Source organism: Dendrobates tinctorius, unplaced genomic scaffold (genome assembly GCF_039654945.1).
Source record: "Dendrobates tinctorius isolate UK_male_01 unplaced genomic scaffold, ASM3965494v1 ptg000130l, whole genome shotgun sequence".
Lineage (NCBI taxonomy): Eukaryota > Metazoa > Chordata > Amphibia > Anura > Dendrobatidae > Dendrobates > Dendrobates tinctorius.
Window position 1 is genome coordinate 4,838,938 of NW_027361798.1, and position 24,113 is coordinate 4,863,050.

At 43.6% G+C, this 24,113-nt stretch overlaps 1 protein-coding gene across 3 annotated transcripts in view; it reads right to left on the reverse strand.

Moving 5' to 3' along the window:
* Positions 1-24,113, reverse strand: part of NRBP2 (nuclear receptor binding protein 2) — a 220,915-nt gene that overhangs the window by 131,956 nt on the left and 64,846 nt on the right. The window lies entirely within an intron of this gene.

Genomic DNA, 24,113 nt, shown 5'->3' on the forward strand with positions numbered 1-24,113 from the left:
ATGTACACACGTATATGCACAGATATCATATAATACACAGTTATTATATATTATACGTACATGTACACACACGTATATACACAGATATCACATAATACACAGTTATTATATATTATACGTACATGTACACGTATATACACAGATATCATATAATACACAGTTATATATTATAAGTACATGTACACACACGTATATACACAGATATCATATAATACACAGTTATTATATATTATACGTACATGTACACACACGTATATACACAGATATCACATAATACACAGTTATTATATATTATACGTACATGTACACACACGTATATACACAGATATATAATACACAGTTATATATTATACGTACATCTATACACACGTATATACACAGATCATATAATACACAGTTATTATATATTATACGTACATGTACACACGTATATACACAGATATCATATAATACACAGTTATTATATATTATACGTACATGTACACACACGTATATACACAGATATCACATAATACACACAGTTATATATTATATGTACATGTACACACGTATATACACAGATATCATATAATACACAGTTATTATATATTATACGTACATGTACACACGTATATACACAGATATCACATAATACACAGTTATTATATATTATACGTACATGTACACACACGTGTCATGATTTGTAGTCTTGCCCTGTCCTGTATTTTGTATAATAGGTCATTTAACTTTCCTCTGATTCATTTGCTGTAAATTAACCATGTCTCCTTCCCCCAATACTTTGCAATGTCTTGTGATGTACCTGGACCATAATCTAATTTAGGCTTGTGTCAACAGCTAGTGGAACTTTGGCTATTGTTTTCCTAAGCAGAAGATAACCTACAATACACATCCTGTAGACTAAGTGGAGCCCTTACATTTCTAGAATCTTCTGATGGACCAAACCATTGAATAGTAGGTGTGACCCCTACCCCCCTTCAGATGGACTGATCCCAGGAGCCCTGACAATACATTCTTGCTTTAAGATCAGATGTGAGTTGGATGCTAAAAGAGAAGGATGAGGCTGTCTGAGGAAGCTTCGGCCTCTGTGTGATCGTGGTGGATTTCTGGGACTCTTAAAGGACTATGGTTTTGTGATCTGGCACAAGGATTGTCGGGAGGTGCCCCCGAATCAGTTTCCTGTGGACTTATTTTGGGACTCTGCAAATTACCTTCGTGTTGTTCCTGTTTTTTGGTCAATAAATCTGTTGGATTATTCCCAGGCCTGTTGTCCCTCCTTGCTCTGGAGAATACTCCCGTCACAAACTGGTTGGCAGCGTTGGGATCAGAGCAGAAGAAATGGAGGACAACGGCCCATCAACTTCTGGAACCAGAGCCTCAGAGTACAAGAACTGGACTGCAAAGAACCTACAAACAAAGGCCCGTGAACTGGGAGTCAGCTGCAAGGGACTCTCCAAGGAGCAGCTGATTGAAGCTTTGGAAGCAGTTCGCCTGCAAGATGATGCTGAGGAAGGATCCTCACAGCAAAGAGAGGAAAGGCGGCAGTCGGAGGTAAATACCCAAAAAAGTCAGTGGGTTGTGTGGTACGAGGAGGAGATGGCCTTACTGGGAGAAGAGGCTACCATAGAAGATAAGAGGGAGGTCATGCGCACAGCCAAGGAGAGGCAGCGCAGGATGGAGGAGAGGGCAATGCTGGAGAGGGAGATCGCTTTGGAGGCAGCGAGAAGCTCCAGACAGACTGTACCCACAGCATCCCCCATGAGGGAACTCCCCAGAGTGTCCCGCAAAGACTTCAAGCCGTTTAATGAGGCTTCCGGTGACATTGAGGGCTTCTTCCTGGACTTTGAGCATCAGTGTCGATTAATGGAAGTCCCGGAAAGGGAGCGCGTCCGACATCTTGTGGGGCTCTTAGAGGGTGGAGCTGCCGCAGCCTATAGAGCTATGGACCCTCGGTGGAACTGTGAGTATGCAGAGATTAAACGGACTGTTCTAGAACATTATGCTGTGACCCCAGACACTTACAGGACCCAGTTTCGTACTTTAGCCTGTAATGAGGAAGTGTCTTTCAAGATGTATGCCCACAGACTCAAACAAATATGTAATCGCTGGCTGGAGGCAGAGGAGGCCTTAACCTGGAACACCTGTCTCCAGGTTATCCTAAAAGAACAATTTTTTGCCCAGTGCCCCGCTGAGATCAGGGAATGGGTGCGTGAGAGGAAACCTGCTACAGTGGAAGAAGCTGCATCTCTCGCTGATGAGGCTCTCACCATCAAGCCTCGGTGGAGAGTTCTGTTGGAGGATGGAGAGAGGCCTACCAGCTCCACAACACCGGTGGCCCCCAGTTCTTCTGTCCCCATTGTTCCCCGTTCCTCTGAGCCACCACCTCGTGTTGATACCTGTGTTAATGTGCCTCCTGTTGCTTCCACTGCGTTTTCTGGAATACGACGAGGAGAGGAAGTAGCAGAGCGCAGGTGTTATGGTTGTGGGCATCCGGGGCATCTGCAGGCCTCATGTCCAGCCAGCTCATGGAGGAATCGTCCTCAAACCCCTACAGCACCTTCAGGTGGGAGCCGACCGGCAGGTTCCCTTACTCCTCGCCCAAGAGGACGCATTGGATGGAGTGAGACACAGCACAGATGCTATCGATGTGGGCAGCCTGGGCATCTGCAAGCCTCCTGCCCAGCTGTTCAAATGAGGATTGATCCTGTACCCAATCATATTATTAATTATGTACAGCCAAGTGCCATGGAGGAAGACGTGTCACCACTAAGTGAGGACTGGCCTAGTGCCTCACCCACCCATGTTGCACCACTAGGAGTTTATGGTGTGCGACCCGCAGCTATGACGACTTCAGCTCATCGAGGTAAGCACTTGCAGGAGGTCGTGCTGGATGGACAAAGACTTGTTGGATTTTGTGACTCAGGGGCTTTCCTCACGCTGGCTGATCCCCGAGTGGTTCGGCCTGAGGCAATCCATAGAGGACCTGGAATTGTCATTGAACTGGCTGGTGGACAATGGAGGACTATTCCCACAGCCACTGTGGATCTGAACTTTGGTTTTGGGGTCAGGCGATGTTTGGTTGGGGTGATGGGTGGTCTGCCTGCAGCTGTTCTCCTGGGCAATGATGTGGGAAAGCTACGATGCCAATTCGTGGCTGCATGAAGCCACATGTAAGTTACGCCATGCCTGTGTGTACTTAACCAGTGACCTGTAGAGGTCCCTAGTACGTACACAAATTAGGAGGGGAAGGGATTGTCATGATTTGTAGTCTTGCCCTGTCCTGTATTTTGTATAATAGGTCATTTAACTTTCCTCTGATTCATTTGCTGTAAATTAACCATGTCTCCTTCCCCCAATACTTTGCAATGTCTTGTGATGTACCTGGACCATAATCTAATTTAGGCTTGTGTCAACAGCTAGTGGAACTTTGGCTATTGTTTTCCTAAGCAGAAGATAACCTACAATACACATCCTGTAGACTAAGTGGAGCCCTTACATTTCTAGAATCTTCTGATGGACCAAACCATTGAATAGTAGGTGTGACCCCTACCCCCCTTCAGATGGACTGATCCCAGGAGCCCTGACAATACATTCTTGCTTTAAGATCAGATGTGAGTTGGATGCTAAAAGAGAAGGATGAGGCTGTCTGAGGAAGCTTCGGCCTCTGTGTGATCGTGGTGGATTTCTGGGACTCTTAAAGGACTATGGTTTTGTGATCTGGCACAAGGATTGTCGGGAGGTGCCCCCGAATCAGTTTCCTGTGGACTTATTTTGGGACTCTGCAAATTACCTTCGTGTTGTTCCTGTTTTTTGGTCAATAAATCTGTTGGATTATTCCCAGGCCTGTTGTCCCTCCTTGCTCTGGAGAATACTCCCGTCACAACACGTATATACACAGATATCATATAATACACAGTTATTATATATTATACGTACATGTACACACGTATATACACAGATATCACATAATACACAGTTATTATATATTATACGTACATGTACACACACGTATATACACAGATATCATATAATACACAGTTATTATATATTATACGTACATGTACACACACGTATATGCACAGATATCACATAATACACAGTTATTATATATTATACGTACATGTACACACACGTATATACACAGATATATAATACACAGTTATTATATATTATACGTACATCTATACACACGTATATACACAGATCATATAATACACACAGTTATTATATATTATACGTACATGTACACACACGTATATGCACAGATATATAATACACAGTTATTATATATTATACGTACATGTACACACACGTATATACACAGATATATAATACACAATTATATATTATACGTACATGTACACACACGTATATACACAGATATCATATAATACACAGTTATTATATATTATACGTACATGTACACACACGTATATGCACAGATATCACATAATACACACAGTTATTATATATTATACGTACATGTACACACACGTATATGCACAGATATCACATAATACACACAGTTATTATATATTATACGTACATGTACACACACGTGTATGCACAGATATCATATAATAGTTATTATATATTATACGTACATGTACACACGTATATACACAGATATCATATAATACACACAGTTATATATTATACGTACATGTACACACACGTATATCACAGATATCATATAATACACAGTTATTATATATTATACGTACATGTACACACGTATATGCACAGATATCACATAATACACAGTTATTATATATTATACGTACATGTACACAAGTATATACACAGATATCACATAATATACATGTGACGAACAGCCCACTGCCGTTCGTCTACTTACGGGCGACGACTAACGGGGGTCCCGCTGCCACCAAAACGCGACGGACAGCGGACCCTGTGTCACCACTATGTCACAATCCCACCACTGACACCGGTGTATCAGCGGACGGAGGGACGTGACACAATGCCGGCACAAGGCTATCACAGGCGCAGTGGGGCTTATCTTAGTTATCCCACCACTGGCACCATGTGACAAAAATATCCAGCAAGCTAATCTCGCTCTACAATTTGCCGCAGGGGGAGTTTAATTTGGATGCCCCACCACTGCTATCAATCTTCCAAGTACTGCGGGGATTTGTGTATATCCCACTTTCTCAGTTCCACTTTGGAACTCGCAGCTCTCCGGCGCCCCCCTTACCCTCAGGTCAGTCATAGAATCATAGAATCATAGAATCATAGAATCGTAGAGTTGGAAGGGACCTCCTGGGCCATCTGGTCCAACCCCCTGCTCAAAGCAGGATTCGCTAAATCATCCCAGTCAGATGTCTGTCCAGCCTCTGTTTGAAGACTTCCATTGAAGGAGAACTCACCACTTCTCGTGGCAGCCTGTTCCACTCATTGATCACTCTAACTGTCAAAAAGTTTTTTCTAATATCTAATCTGTGTCTCCTCCCATTCAGTTTCATCCCATTGCTTCTAGTCTTTCCTTGTGCAAATGAGAATAAAGTTGATCCTTCTACAATGTGACAGCCCTTTAGATATTTGTAGACAGCTATTAAGTCTCCTCTCAGTCTTCTCTTTTGCAAACTAAACATTCCCAAATCCTGCAACCTTTCCTCATAAGACAGGGTTTGCAGACCGGTCACCATTCTGGTCGCTCTTTTCTGAACTTGCTCCAGTTTGTTGATGTCTTTTTTAAAATGTGGTGCCCAAAACTGGACACAATATTCCAGATGAGGTCTGACCAAAGAGGAGTAGAGGGAAATAATGACTTCACGTGATCTAGACTGTATGCTTCTGTTAATACATCCTAGAATTGCATTTGCCTTTTTTGCTGCTGCATCACACTGTTGACTCATATTCAGTCTGTGATCTATTAGTATACCCAAGTCTTTTTCACATGTGCTGTCACTTAGCCCTATTCCTCCCATTCTATATATGCTTTTTCCATTTTTATTGCCCAAATGTAGTACTTTGCATTTCTCCCTGTTAAAAACCATTCTGTTAGTTGCTGCCCACTTCTCCAGTTTATTTAAATCTTTTTGAATCCTCTCTCTCTCTTCTCTAGTATTAGCTATCCCTCCTAGCTTTGTGTCATCAGCAAATTTAATCAGTTTACCCTCAATTCCTTCATCTAAATCGTTGATAAAGATGTTGAACAATACAGGGCCCAGGACAGAGCCCTGTGGTACCCCACTTGAGACATTCTTCCAACTGGATGTGCAGCCATTTACGACCACTCTTTGGGTCCGATCACTAAGCCAGTTATGAATCCACCTAACAGTTGCCTTGTCCATTCCATACTTACTCATTTTTTCAATAAGGATTGTATGAGAGACTTTGTCAAATGCTTTGCTGAAGTCAAGATATACTATATCTACAGCATTTCCTTGATCCACCCAATCAGTGATACCGTCATAGAAGGAAATTAAGTTAGTCTGACATGACTTATTAGTTACAAACCCGTGCTGACTCTGTTTAATCACTTCATTCTTATCCAGGTATTGACATACATGTTGTTTAATAATTTGTTCAAAGATCTTTCCTGGTATAGAAGTCAGACTCACCGGCCTATAGTTACCTGGGTCCACCTTCTTCCCCTTTTTGAACTGCACCTAGGATAATTGGTCGCCGGACGGGCTACCTGTTGTGAACCGGCAATTAGGCTTCTGCAGTAAGGGAATTATCAATGCTGTGGCTGAAGCCCCTTACTCAGCAATATAAGACCCTTCTAGACTGCCAGCAAGCCTCTATAGCCGTATACAACGCGCTGCCACCAGTCACGGTTACTTAATTCACAGTGTTAAATTAAGAGGGTCCGTGGCAAACCCCTTGAATTAGTAGCGATTATCTATCAAAGGCATATAGTTCGAGTCTTAGAGCATAGAGACAGATCTAAATAATTATTTCATTTATTTTCCGAAAGAGGACAGTGATTACAGATAAAAGTTGCTATAAAATTGAGACATAAAATATGTACAGTACAGGTATAAAATAAAAGTGGAGAAAACAAAGAGATTACACTCACAGTTCCATATTGTTCCTTAGGCAGACCATGCGGCTAAGGTGGGTGGAGGCGGAGCTGCACTTCTCCGCTCATCTGAGTTCTTGTCAGCACGGACTCTGCAGCTGTTCTGAGCTGGTTTGCCCAGGGAATGCCTTATAGGCTTTGCTTTGTGACATCACGGAGAGATGCATTCTGGGTTGATCCCTCCTCTCTCATCCGAGTTATGTTTTGGCTACAAAACTTAGATTAGCTATAACTTTATGGGAGAAGCTGGTATGGACTCATCAGTGGTATCATGTTTCCCAGCGTAATGAGCCTATCAAGAAAACATCAAACATCTATGCGATATGACCGTCCATTTGGGCGCAAATCCTATCTCATGTTCTGGACAGGGTAGAACTTCGAAACATACGCGGTCTCGAAGCTGGGACCGCTCAGGTTACAAAAATATGATTTTCATATCTCTACTTGGTACGGTTTTCGCAGGGCAGGCTCTTAAAGTTTTATTTCAAACAAAGACCTTTTTCCCGCATTTTTCTTTCAGCTGAGAGAAGCCAAATGGTGTGAGGAAGATGGTCTAGCTAATTAACATTCCTGCTCTTCCAGAGGAAGTGGCAGGGTTGGTAAAACCTGGGGGGAAGGAATTCCTACTACTGACAGTTTACAATGTCCTAGGATGGAGGATTTGTTAGCACATTGCAACAGAAAACATATCTTGCAGATATTGTACATCACAATACACAGTTATTATATATTATACGTACATGTACACACACGTATATGCACAGATATCACATAATACACACAGTTATTATATATTATACGTACATGTACACACACGTATATACACAGATATCATATAATACAGTTATTATATATTATACGTACATGTACACACGTATATACACAGATATCACATAATACACAGTTATTATATATTATACGTACATGTACACACACGTATATGCACAGATATCACATAATACACACAGTTATTATATATTATACGTACATGTACACACACGTATATACACAGATATCATATAATACACAGTTATTAAATATTATACGTACATGTACACACACGTATATACACAGATATCACATAATACACACAGTTATTATATATTATACATACATGTACACACACGTATATACACAGATATCACATAATACACAGTTATTATATATTATACGTACATGTACACACACGTATATACACAGATATCACATAATACACAGTTATTATATATTATACGTACATGTACACACACGTATATACACAGATATCATATAATACACAATTATATATTATACGTACATGTACACACGTATATACACAGATATCACATAATACACACAGTTATTATATATTATACGTACATGTACACACGTATATACACAGATATCACATAATACACAGTTATTATATATTATACGTACATGTACACACACGTATATACACAGATATCACATGATACACACAGTTATATATTATACGTACATGTACACACACGTATATACACAGATATCATATAATACACAGTTATTATATATTATACGTACATGTACACACGTATATGCACAGATATCACATAATACACAGTTATTATATATTATACGTACATGTACACACGTATATACACAGATATCACATAATACACACAGTTATTATATATTATACGTACATGTACACACACGTATATGCACAGATATCACATAATACAGTTATTATATATTATACGTACATGTACACACACGTATATGCACAGATATCACATAATACACACAGTTATTATATATTATACGTACATGTACACACACGTATATACACAGATATCATAATACACACAGTTATTATATATTATACGTACTGTGATGTACAATGTCTGTGAGGTATGGGGTTTTGTCCACAAAATATGATGTTTTCTGTTGTAACTTTCCAGAAAGATCCGGCAGATATGACAATCCAGGCTGCTAGCTCTGCAGCTTCATCCCTCCTCCCTTCACACACACACAGAGCAGTGCCACTCCCCCTCCTCTACAGCCTGTGTTCGCACTAGTAATAGGAGACCCCCCTGCTGTTACAACCATTTGTTTCCTTCTCTCCTCTTCAGAGCGGGAAAAACTTCTTTGTTTGAAACTAATAAAACTATGAGAGACTATACCATAAGAACCAAATACCCTAGAGATATGAAAATCACATTTTTGTAATCCGGGCGGTCACAGCGTCGCTGCTGTGGTTCTGGCGAAGCGTAATCCTTTCAGAACCTGAGATATGTGTTCCAGCTAAACGGTGTATCAGAACTACTGCATATTTGGTCTTGAATTATTGTACTCAACAAATCACAACCAATGATGCCCTATATGTGTCTGTGCGGGCTGCCCCCACGGAGTTATGATTAGTATAAGTTTTCTAGTGTAATTCTACATCCAAAAGAGAGAGGTGGGATTAACCCAGCATGCATCTCTCCGTGATGTCACATAGCAAGTCTATAAAGCATTTCCTGGACAAAACCAGGGCAGAACAGCTCAAGTCGTCGTGCTAGAAAGACCCAGATGAGCGGAGAAGTGCAGCTCCGCCTCCACCCACCTTAGCCGCATGGTCTGCCTAAGGAACAATATGGAACTGTGAGTGTAATCTCTTGGTTTTCTCCACTTTTATTTTATACCTGTACTGTACATATTTTATGTCTCAATTTTATAGCAACTTTTATCTGTAATCACTGTCCTCTTTCGGAAAATAAATGAAATAATTATTTATATCTGTCTCTATGCTCTAAGAATCGAACTGTACGCCTTTGATAGATAATCGCTACTAATTCAAGGGGTTTGCCACGGACCCTCTTAATTTAACACTGTGAATTAAGTAACCGTGGCTGGTGGCAGCACGTTGTGCACGGCTATTGCGGCTTGCTGGCAGTCTAGAAGGGTCTTAAATAGCTGAATGAGGGGCTGCGGCCACAGCTGATAATTCCCTTACTGCAGAAGCCTAATTGCCGGTTCACAACAGGCAGCCCGTCCGGCGACCAATTATCCTAGGTGCAGTTCCCTGACTGACCTGAGGGTAAGGGGGGCGCCGGAGAGCTGCAAGTTCCAAAGTGGAACTGAGAAAGTGGGATATACATAAATCCCCGCAGTACTTGGAAGATTGATAGCAGTGGTGGGGCATCCAAATTAAACTCCCCCTGCGGCAAATTGTAGAGCGAGATTAGCTTGCTGGATATTTTTGGTCACATGGTGCCAGTGTTGGGATAACTAAGATAAGCCCCACTGCGCCTGTGATAGCCGTGTGCCGGCATTGTGTCTCGTCCCTCCGTCCGCTGATACACCCGTGTCAGTGGTGGGACTGTGACATAGTGGTGACACGGTCCGCTGTCCGTCACATTTTGGTGGCAGCGGGACCCCCGTTAGTCGCCTCCGTAAGTGGACGAACGGCCGTGGGCTGTTCGTCACATATTGGTAGCAGAGCGGTGGGATAATCCTAGAGCATTAGTGATTTGGTTTGAGCAATCATTCCTCTCACTAAAGACCTGCACGGTTCCTGCGGGAATCCTGCATCATAGGTTTTGGAGAACAGACTCAGTGGTTACTAGTCCTGGGACATTAGTGTGTACTTGCAAGTATTCCCTCCCTTTTTCTCCGTTTTTCTTTTCTGTCTTTTATTTGGCAACCATGGCTACGATGGTAGCAGAGTGGTATAAGCAGCATAACAAGGCATCTCTTATTGCCCTCTGCGGGGTGTGGCGGATCGACACCACGAACTAAAACAAAGCCCAAATGATCGCGGCTCTGGTGCAACGGAAAAACGACCAGAGCCCAGCGAACGCAGAAGCGGGCTCAAGTAACAATGGGGCTGCAGCAGAGGCTCCACTCATGAGCGCTGGCCCCACATTCAACCATAACGGGGTGGACCCCTATCTGCAAATGGCCTTGGACGAACTCCCTGCCGAAGACAGTGAGGGTCGTCTGACACTGATCCGGCAATATCGGCAGGAGGCCCAGGCCGAGCATCAAGCCCAGGCTGAGAGAGCCGAACATGAGCGTCAATCCCAGGCTGAGAGAGCTGAGCGCCATGCAGAAGCTCAGAGGGCCCATGAGCTGGAGATGCTCCAGCGGGGGTGGAATGCCCCCACAGCCCGAACCAGTGAGCCCAGCAGCGTCCAGACTCCCAAACCCCGGACAGAGCATTTTCCCGTGATGGAAAAGGTCGGGGACTTGGACACATTTCTGCGAGCCTTTGAGAAAGCCTGCAGACAGTACCGACTGCCCGAAGACCAATGGGCCAGGTACTTGACCCCAGGGCTAAAAGGCAAAGCTCTGGAGGCGTTTGCTTCTCTTCCGCAAGCGCATGATGATGACTATCGCGCCATAAAAGAGGCGCTGATCGCCAAATATCGGCTGACACCTGAGGTATACCGAAAGAAGTTCCGACACCTCCAACGTGGCCCACATGATAGCTACAGTGATGTGGTGCAAGGACTCAGGACCCACTTTGACCAGTGGATCCATGGACTGTCCGTTGAAACCTTTGAGCAGCTACGGGACCTGATGATCAAAGACCAGTTCCTGCATCTCTGCCAAGCTGAGGTCCGACAGTTCATCCTGGACCGCGAACCAACGAACGCGGACAAAGCGGCGCAGATCGCCGACAACCACGAGGCCAACCGGAAGCCCGAGACGCGGAGGCCAGTCGCCACCAGCTGGAAAGGGGGTAAGCCAGCAACCAACCCCAATGCCCCAGCTAGCTGTCCCTCCGGAGGCCCTGTTGCCAACAACAGGCCGGCTACTGACAGTCGCCTGTGTCACCACTGCCAGCGGCCTGGTCACTTCTTTTACGCCTGTCCGAACAGGCCGAAGAACCCCCCAGCCAAGGCCCCCGGGCCCAACGCCTCTGTTCTTTTGGTGGGAGGTGTGGTTGGGAGGGCTGACGACAACGTTCAACCTGTTCAGGTGGGGGCCCGTCTTGCTACAGGCCTCAAGGACACCGGGGCTGAACGAACCCTCATCCGTCCTGGACTGGCGGCCCCTGAAGAGTTTGTTGAGGGGAAAACCCTGACTGTCACCGGGATTGGAGGCACCCGTTGTCCCTTGCCAGTGGCACGAGTTTATCTCAATTGGGGTGCTGGGAGCGGGTTGAGGGAGGTGGGAGTGTCTGAAAACCTGCCCACTGATGTTTTATTGGGGACTGACTTGGGGTGGATGGTTGCATACTACGTCCCTGACACCCTTCCCCAAACTGATAATAAGGGTAACGTTAACCCTGATGATGATGATGATGACGGGAAACTGAATGTGTTACCTGCTAATGCCTTGATGAGTAATGATGCAACTAACAACCATTCTTTCCCCAGGTACGATGCTGATGCTGATGTGAATGTACCAAAGCAAACTGATAACCATTCTTCTCCTAGGAAGGATGATGATGATGTTGATGCATCTGTGCCGACTGAACCCGTTAACTCTTTCTTTGAAGCGGTAGATGTGTCCACAGGTACCGAAGTGCTCAGCCCCGTCACTCTGCGGAGTGAGACGGCTGAGGAACCCCTGGCAGGAGTAAGCAACGGTGCTCAAGGAAATGGGGAGGTGCATGGGGACCATGAGGAAGGTAATGCCATGCAGCTGACCAGTGCCACCGAGGAAGGTAACTGGCCCATAAGTAGCACTGCTCCTGAAGTGTTGGGGGTGGATGGGGAGGTAGAGCCCAAGCCAGCACCGGCTGGTGGGTCTGTAGAAATCCCCAGGGAGACAGCATACATAGCAGCTGTCACACGCAGTCAGAGTGCCCAGATCGCAGGTAACTCACTGTCTTCTGGACCCTCTGCTGCTACAGGAGAGACTGAACCAGAGGTGAACCCAGAGCCGGTTCCAGAGGGTCCCAGTAAAGAGGGGACCCTGACGTCACTTCTGGCAGCCTCCAGCATGGAGTTCCAGGCTGCTCTGCACTCAGATGCCAGCCTGGAGAAATTGAGAGGTCTCGCCGAGACGCCCACCTCCAAGTCTGATAAGGAGAGGGTGTACTGGAAACGAGGAAGGTTGTACCGGGAGACAGTACCCGGAGATCCTAAAAAGGAGTGGTTGAGGGAAAGACAGCTGGTCGTCCCCTATCAGTTCAGAACCGAGTTGTTGCGGATTGCCCATGATATTCCACTCGCTGGACACTTGGGGATCAGCAAAACAAAGGCACGGCTGTCTCAACACTTCTATTGGCCCAAGATGGGGACAGAGGTAACACACTACTGCCGCTCCTGTGCCACCTGTCAAAAAGTGGGTAAGGCGGGGCCTGCTCTTAAGGCTCCCCTTATTCCTTTGCCGGTGATAGAGGAGCCTTTCCAGAGAATCGCGGTGGACATTGTAGGACCGCTGTCCGTCCCCAGCAGCTCCGGAAAGCGATACATTCTCACCGTGGTAGACTACGCTACCCGGTACCCAGAGGCAGTAGCTCTGTCTTCAACCAGGGCAGATAAGGTGGCTGACGCACTGGTGACCATCTTTTCAAGAGTAGGATTTCCCAGGGAGATGCTTACCGATCAAGGGCCCCAATTCATGTCTCGCCTAATGGAGGCTCTCTGTGAGAAAATGCAGGTGACGCAGCTGGTATCGAGTCCGTATCACCCACAGACTAATGGTTTGTGTGAACGTTTAAACGGTACCCTCAAACAGATGCTCCGCATACTGGTTGAGACCCAAGGGCGCGACTGGGAGCGGTACCTCCCACACCTGCTGTTCGCTTACAGAGAAGTTCCGCAGGCCTCGACCGGGTTCTCCCCCTTCGAGCTCCTGTATGACAGGCGAGTCCGGGGACCCCTTGGGTTGATAAGAGAATCCTGGGAAGATGAGCCAAACCCCACAGAAGTGTCCATCGTGGATTATGTCATGCGCTTCCGTGACAAGATGCAGACCTTGACGCAGTTGGTGCATGACAACATGACGCAGGCTCAGGCTGACCAGAAGCGCTGGTACGACCAGAACGCCCGGGAGCGGACCTACCAGGTGGGTCAAAAGGTGTGGGTGCTGGTCCCTGTACCAACGGATAAGCTTCAGGCAGCCTGGGAAGGCCCGTACGTCGTCCACCAACAGCTCAACCCGGTCACCTACGTGGTCACGCTTGACCATGCTCGGGGTAGGCGCAAGGCCTTTCACGTCAACATGCTGAAGGCGCACTACGAACGTGAAGCTTGCATCCTACCGGTCTGCAATCTGCCAGAGGATGGGGAGGAAGATCCCCTCCTGGACATGCTGGCCCAGGCCAAGGCCAATGGGTCCATTGAGGACATGGAGATAAGTGGTTCGCTCACCGTGTCCCAGCGGTTGCAGTTGATGGCCACCCTGGAACTCTTCCGCCCCGTGTTCACCAACCGTCCTGGGAGGACGGAGTTAGCGGTTCATGAGGTGGACACCGGGAATCACGCCCCATTACGGCGAACACCTTATCGGATCTCTGAAACGGTGCAACAAGTCATGCGCCAAGAGATCGATGAGATGTTAAGGCTGGGGGTGATTCGACGGTCAAAAAGCGCGTGGGCTTCACCTGTAGTCCTCGTGCCTAAAAAGGATCGAACCACCAGGTTCTGCGTGGACTACAGGGGGCTCGACGCCATCACAACCTCTGATGCCCACCCGATGCCGCGCATCGAGGATCTGCTCGAGCGGTTGACAAACGCCAACTACATATCCATCATGGATTTGAGTCGGGGATACTGGCAGATTCCCCTGAGCCCTGAGGCGCAGGAGAAATCCGCCTTTATCACCCCCTTTGGACTGTACGAGTCCACGGTCATGCCCTTCGGCATTTAGAACGCCCCTGCCACTTTCCAGCGGATGGTCAACCACCTGCTTCGGGGACTGGAGGAGTGCGCGGTGGCGTACTTAGACGATATTGCCGTCTTCAGTTCCACCTGGGAGGAACACCTTCAGCACCTCCAGGAGGTGCTCAAGCGTCTTCACCAGGCAGGCCTGACCATCAAGCCGGGGAAGTGCCAGATAGGCATGCGCAAGGTCCACTACCTGGAGCACCGGGTAGGCGGGGGTTCCATGAGTCCGGAGCCAGAAAAAGTGGACGCAATCGTGTCCTGGCCCACCCCCAGGACCAAGAAACAGGTGAAGTCCTTCTTGGGCACTGCAGGGTACTATAGGCGGTTCGTACAGGACTATAGCGCCATTGCCAAACCCTTGACTGACCTCACCAAGCAGAGGCTACCCCAAACAGTCAACTGGACAGATGACTGTGAGGCGGCTTTCCAAGCTTTGAAAGCAGCCCTGTGCAACTCTCCAGTGTTGAGAGCAGTCGACAGCAGTCGCCCGTTTCTGGTACAGACCGACGCCAGCGAGTTTGGCCTCGGTGCTGTGCTTAGCCAGGTCGACTCGGGGGACCAAGAGCACCCCGTGTTGTACCTGAGCCGGAAACTTTTGCCGAGGGAAGTGGCATACTCGACCATCGAGAAGGAGTGTCTGGCCATGGTGTGGGCACTGCAGCGTTTGCAGCCCTACCTGTACGGGCGTGCCTTCACGGTGGTAACTGACCACAACCCTCTGAGCTGGTTGCACACAGTGTCCGGAACCAATGGAAGGTTGCTCCGCTGGAGCCTTGCCCTTCAACAGTACGACTTCACTGTAAAACACAGGAAGGGCAGTGAAAACGGCAATGCCGATGGGTTGTCCCGCCGGGGCGAACCCGCTGAGGTGCGCATGGCCTATTACCGAGAGGTAATGCCTCCTTAGCGCCCTCTTAAGGGGGGAGGTGTGATGTACAATGTCTGTGAGGTATGGGGTTTTGTCCACAAAATATGATGTTTTCTGTTGTAACTTTCCAGAAAGATCCGGCAGATATGACAATCCAGGCTGCTAGCTCTGCAGCTTCATCCCTCCTCCCTTCACACACACACAGAGCAGTGCCACCCCCCCTTCTCTACAGCCTGTGTTCGCACTAGTAATAGGAGACCCCCCTGCTGTTACAACCATTTGTTTCCTTCTCTCCTCTTCAGAGCGGGAAAAACTTCTTTGTTTGAAACGAATAAAACTATGAGAGACTATACCATAAGAACCAAGTACCCTAGAAATATGAAAATCACATTTTTGTAATCCGGGCGGTCACAGCGTCGCTGCTGTGGTTCTGGCGAAGCGTAATCCTTTCAGAACCTGAGATATGTGTTCCAGCTAAACGGTGTATCAGAACTACTGCATATTTGGTCTTGAATTATTGTACTCAACAAATCACAACCAGTGATGCCCTATATGTGTCTGTGCGGGCTGCCCCCACGGAGTTATGATTAGTATAAGTTTTCTAGTGTAATTCTACATCCAAAAGAGAGAGGTGGGATTAACCCAGCATGCATCTCTCCGTGATGTCACATAGCAAGTCTATAAAGCATTTCCTGGACAAAACCAGGGCAGAACAGCTCAAGTCGTCGTGCTAGAAAGACCCAGATGAGCAGAGAAGTGCAGCTCCGCCTCCACCCACCTTAGCCGCATGGTCTGCCTAAGGAACAATATGGAACTGTGAGTGTAATCTCTTGGTTTTCTCCACTTTTATTTTATACCTGTACTGTACATATTTTATGTCTCAATTTTATAGCAACTTTTATCTGTAATCACTGTCCTCTTTCGGAAAATAAATGAAATAATTATTTAGATCTGTCTCTATGCTCTAAGAATCGAACTGTACGCCTTTGATAGATAATCGCTACTAATTCAAGGGGTTTGCCACGGACCCTCTTAATTTCACACTGTGAATTAAGTAACCATGGCTGGTGGCAGCACGTTGTGCACGGCTATTGCGGCTTGCTGGCAGTCTAGAAGGGTCTTATATAGCTGAATGAGGGGCTGCGGCCACAGCTGATAATTCCCTTACTGCAGAAGCCTAATTGCCGGTTCACAACAGGCAGCCCGTCCGGCGACCAATTATCCTAGGTGCAGTTCCCTGACTGACCTGAGGGTAAGGGGGGCGCCGGAGAGCTGCAAGTTCCAAAGTGGAACTGAGAAAGTGGGATATACATAAATCCCCTCAGTACTTGGAAGATTGATAGCAGTGGTGGGGCATCCAAATTAAACTCCCCCTGCGGCAAATTGTAGAGCGAGATTAGCTTGCTGGATATTTTTGGTCACATGGTGCCAGTGTTGGGATAACTAAGATAAGCCCCACTGCGCCTGTGATAGCCGTGTGCCGGCATTGTGTCACGTCCCTCCGTCCGCTGATACACCCGTGTCAGTGGTGGGATTGTGACATAGTGGTGACACGGTCCGCTGTCCGTCACATTTTGGTGGCAGCGGGACCCCCGTTAGTCGCCTCCGTAAGTGGACGAACGGCCGTGGGCTGTTCGTCACACGTACATGTACACACACGTATATACACAGATATCATATAATACACAGTTATTATATATTATACGTACATGTACACACACGTATATGCACAGATATCACATAATACACACAGTTATTATATATTATACGTACATGTACACACACGTATATACACAGATATCATATAATACACAGTTATTATATATTATACGTACATGTACACACACGTATATGCACAGATATCACATAATACACACAGTTATTATATATTATACGTACATGTACACACACGTATATACACAGATATCATATAATACACACAGTTATTATATATTATACGTACATGTACACACACGTATATGCACAGATATCACATAATACACACAGTTATTATATATTATACGTACATGTACACACACGTATATACACAGATATCATATAATACACAGTTATTATATATTATACGTACATGTACACACACGTATATGCACAGATATCATATAATACACAGTTATTATATATTATACGTACATGTACACACACGTATATGCACAGATATCATATAGTACACACAGTTATTATATATTATACGTACATGTACACACGTATATGCACAGATATCATATAATACACACAGTTATTATATATTATACGTACATGTACACACACGTATATGCACAGATATCACATAATACACACAGTTATTATATATTATACGTACATGTACACACACGTATATGCACAGATATCACATAATACACACAGTTATTATATATTATACGTACATGTACACACACAGATATCATATAATACACCTCTCACCTACCATCGAAACCTTCAAAAAGAGCCTGAAGACCCACCTCTTCCGACAAGCCTATAACCTGCAGTAACCACCGATCGACCAAACCGCTGCACGACCAGCTCTACCCTCGCCTACTGTATTATCACCCATCCCTTGAAGATTGTGAGCCCTCGCGGGCAGGGTCCTCTCTCCTCCTGTACCAGTTATGACTTGTATTGTTTAAGATTATTGTACTTGTTTTTATGTATACCCCCCTCACATGTAAAGCGCCATGGAATAAATGGCGCTATAACAATAAATAATAATAATAATAATAATAATAATATTATACGTACATGTACATACACGTATATGCACAGATATCATATAATACACACAGTTATTATATATTATACGTACATGTACACACACGTATATACACAGATATCACATAATACACAGTTATTATATATTATACGTACATGTACATACACGTATATACACAGATATCACATAATACACAGTTATTATATATTATACGTACATGTACATACACGTATATACACAGATATCACATAATACAGTTATTATATATTATACGTACATGTACATACACGTATATACACAGATATCACATAATACACAGTTATTATATATTATACGTACATGTACACACACGTATATACACAGATATCACATAATACACAGTTATTATATGTTATACGTACATGTACATACACGTATATGCACAGATATCACATAATACACAGTTATTATATATTATACGTACATGTACATACACGTATATGCACAGATATCATATAATACACACAGTTATTATATATTATACGTACATGTACACACACGTATATACACAGATATCACATAATACACAGTTATATATTATACGTACATGTACACACACGTATATACACAGATATCACATAATACACAGTTATTATATATTATACGTACATGTACACACACGTATATGCACAGATATCACATAATACACAGTTATTATATATTATACGTACATGTACACACGTATATACACAGATATCACATAATACAGTTATTATATATTATACGTACATGTACACACGTATATACACAGATATCACATAATACACAGTTATTATATATTATACGTACATGTACACACGTATATACACAGATATCATATAATACACACAGTTATTATATATTATACGTACATGTACACACACGTATATACACAGATATCATATAATACACACAGTTATTATATATTATACGTACATGTACACACACAGATATCACATAATACACACAGTTATTATATATTATACGTACATGTACACACACAGATATCATATAATACACAGTTATTATATATTATACGTACATGTACACACACGTATATACACAGATATCATATAATACACACAGTTATTATATATTATACGTACATGTACACACACGTATATACACAGATATCATATAATACACACAGTTATTATATATTATACGTACATGTACACACACAGATATCACATAATACACACAGTTATTATATATTATACGTACATGTACACACACAGATATCACATAATACACACAGTTATTATATATTATACGTACATGTACACACACAGATATCATATAATACACAGTTATTATATATTATACGTACATGTACACACACGTATATACACAGATATCACATAATACACACAGTTATTATATATTATACGTACATGTACACACACGTATATACACAGATATCATATAATACACACAGTTATTATATATTATACGTACATGTACACACACAGATATCACATAATACACACAGTTATTATATATTATACGTACATGTACACACACAGATATCATATAATACACAGTTATTATATATTATACGTACATGTACACACACGTATATACACAGATATCACATAATACACAGTTATTATATATTATACGTACATGTACACACGTATATACACAGATATCATATAATACACACAGTTATTATATATTATACGTACATGTACACACACGTATATACACAGATATCATATAATACACACAGTTATTATATATTATACGTACATGTACACACACAGATATCACATAATACACACAGTTATTATATATTATACGTACATGTACACACACAGATATCATATAATACACAGTTAATATATATTATACGTACATGTACACACACGTATATACACAGATATCATATAATACACACAGTTATTATATATTATACGTACATGTACACACACGTATATACACAGATATCATATAATACACACAGTTATTATATATTATACGTACATGTACACACACAGATATCACATAATACACACAGTTATTATATATTATACGTACATGTACACACACAGATATCATATAATACACAGTTATTATATATTATACGTACATGTACACACACGTATATACACAGATATCATATAATACACACAGTTATTATATATTATACGTACATGTACACACACGTATATACACAGATATCATATAATACACACAGTTATTATATATTATACGTACATGTACACACACAGATATCACATAATACACACAGTTATTATATATTATACGTACATGTACACACACGTATACACACAGATATCATATAATACACACAGTTATTATATATTATACGTACATGTACACACACAGATATCATATAATACACACAGTTATTATATATTATACGTACATGTACACACACGTATACACACAGATATCATATAATACACACAGTTATTATATATTATACGTACATGTACACACACAGATATCACATAATACACACAGTTATTATATATTATACGTACATGTACACACACGTATACACACAGATATCATATAATACACACAGTTATTATATATTATACGTACATGTACACACACGTATACACACAGATATCATATAATACACACAGTTATTATATATTATACGTACATGTACACACACAGATATCATATAATACACACAGTTATTATATATTATACGTACATGTACACACACGTATACACACAGATATCATATAATACACACAGTTATTATATATTATACGTACATGTACACACACAGATATCACATAATACACACAGTTATTATATATTATACGTACATGTACACACACAGATATCATATAATACACAGTTATTATATATTATACGTACATGTACACACGTATATACACAGATATCATATAATACACACAGTTATTATATATTATACGTACATGTACACACACGTATACACACAGATATCATATAATACACACAGTTATTATATATTATACGTACATGTACACACACAGATATCACATAATACACACAGTTATTATATATTATACGTACATGTACACACACAGATATCATATAATACACAGTTATTATATATTATACGTACATGTACACACACGTATATACACAGATATCACATAATACACAGTTATTATATATTATACGTACATGTACACACACGTATATACACAGATATCATATAATACACACAGTTATTATATATTATACGTACATGTACACACACAGATATCATATAATACACAGTTATTATATATTATACGTACATGTACACACACGTATATACACAGATATCACATAATACACACACATACATATTTATAGACACACTTGATGATTCTAACGCATCGGGTATTCTAGAATATGTATTTATGAAGATTTAAGACGCGGGATTTCCGTTACGGACATAATTAGACGATTATACAGTAGATATTGATGCAGACTTTTTACACTTTTTCTCCAATTCTTGTTTTTGGCGACATTTTCTGGCTCGTCTGTTTCCAGTGGCAGCTGAGGTTTTGCTATGGTTACGCTGGTCAGCTGTAATGATCTATTGCCTGTCCATTTTCTGAGGTATTAAAACCTCTTTTTATTTCTCAGCTTTTAGGTCATTTGTGAGAAACTCTCCTCTCACCTGCGGATTTACCTGCATGGGACCTTGGTCGTCCTGGCAGCTCCTACCTACAAATGGCGTTATTTCATCTATGTACTTTTGCTTCAGGACGTCTACATTCACCTTCCTTAGGGTTGCCCCGTGCCATTTTTTGTCTGTGCTATCACTGGGCACATCACTGCTAACGGTCCTGTCATTGAGCGCTGTGGGCGCCATCTTTTTTCCTATTGGTGTGGTCACCGCTATCCGGGCGGTGCAGAAAATTGCTTTTGAAAGGCTTCTGGATCGACTTTGGGATTGCCCCTTGCTGACCGGGGGGCTATATGACCTGGTGAAGGTTCCGTCTCTGCCTGCTGCACGCGCCATCTTCCTCCTCTGTGGTGACTTCACCGCTACCCGGTGTTCGGGCGGTGTGGAGATTTCCTTCTGAACAGCATCTGCGTCCTGCCTTAGGCTGGCCCCTTGCCGACCAGGGGTTTTCACCCTCCTCTGATCAAGTTAAGGCAGGGCACATCGTTGGTGAAGTTCCTGTGGAGGATTGCTGCGGGCGCCATCTTCCTCCACCTTCAGTGACGTCAGCGCAACCAGCGGTAACCGGGTCGGTGCTCAGATTATCTTGGATCTTCCTCTGTCACCTTCCTTGGGGACGCCCCTCATGGTCTGCGATCTACTTTGGACTTTTTTCCACCTGGCACACTGCCCTAGAAGATCTTGCTGCAGACCGCTGTCTCCTCCTGCCCCCGGCTTCTCCCCCTAGGCGGGTGACATCGCTGTGGACCAATCAGTCCCGCGGGATTTCCGTCACAGACAGAATTAGATGATTCTATAGTAGATATATTATACACGCACTACACGTATCCGTACTGTAGCACATCACTGGGCTGGTGGGCCACAGTGGCAGATGTAATGGTCCTGCACAGTCTGCAGCACAGGTATGTCACAGTTGTAAAGTGATGGCAAAGTCCGCGTCCGGAGTTAGCTCCTCCGATGCCTCATCCAGGACAATCCCTCTAAGAGCTCTGGAGAGCTGACTGAGGGGACACACCTGGGGCAGTGACCGGAGCTCCGAGTATCAGAAGAGTCAGGAAACTTTCCCATCAGGAGAACTTGTCCAGTGTGACCCTCACTCACCCCAGAGATGCTGCAGGTCCCTCCTCCTCCTCCAGGATGGAGAGCGCTGGAGATCTCCCGCAAGTCCAGGCGTCTCTGGAGCAGCGATCCGCGCCGCACACACCTGCAGTGAGAGCCCCGGAGCCGCAGGCCGAGCACACGCCGTTCTCCCTGCCGTCCGCACACTCACCGCCGTACACCACAAGTCTCATCACTACATTCCTGGAGACCGGGGCGGCCAGTGTCCCTCTCACAGGGGAGCCATCAATCACCGGAGACCCCATCCACGCCACTGACAACTCCAGGCTGAAGAGGGAGCGATGGAGGGAGCAGCTGCAAGACGCTGTGGGGTCCAGGCTCTGCACTGTGTGCTGGATGTACACGTGCTATATCATATACTGTATGCATCTACAGAATGGAGGGATGGCTGCGTGTCATGTGCATATGTATGTTGTGTACAACGCGGGCCGTGTGGACGGGGCTTTGCGTGTGGAGTGAGTGTGGCTATGTGGATTGGACGGGGCTTGATACATACACACACACACACACATACACTCAGCTTTATATACAGTATATATATATATATGATCAATATAAAATGGAAAGTAAGAAACAAACAGGCAACACTCCAAAAATTAAAGTGAAAAACCATGGCTTTACTGATCCATTAGCAGCAACATTTCAGCAGATTTCTCCGCCTTTCTCAAGCAGTGGACAAACATCAAGTGAACATTAATTAAATAGTGTTTACACAGGATACCATCCATCAATTATGTAAAACAGTGTTAATTAACCTCTTAACGACCGCCGATACGCCTTTTAACGGAAGTAGTTAAGGGTACTTAAACCACAGCGCAGTTAATTAATGGCACTGTGGAAAAAGTGTATAGCGCCCCCCAGAGTCGGATTTTCTCTGGGGTAGCCAAGACCCCAGA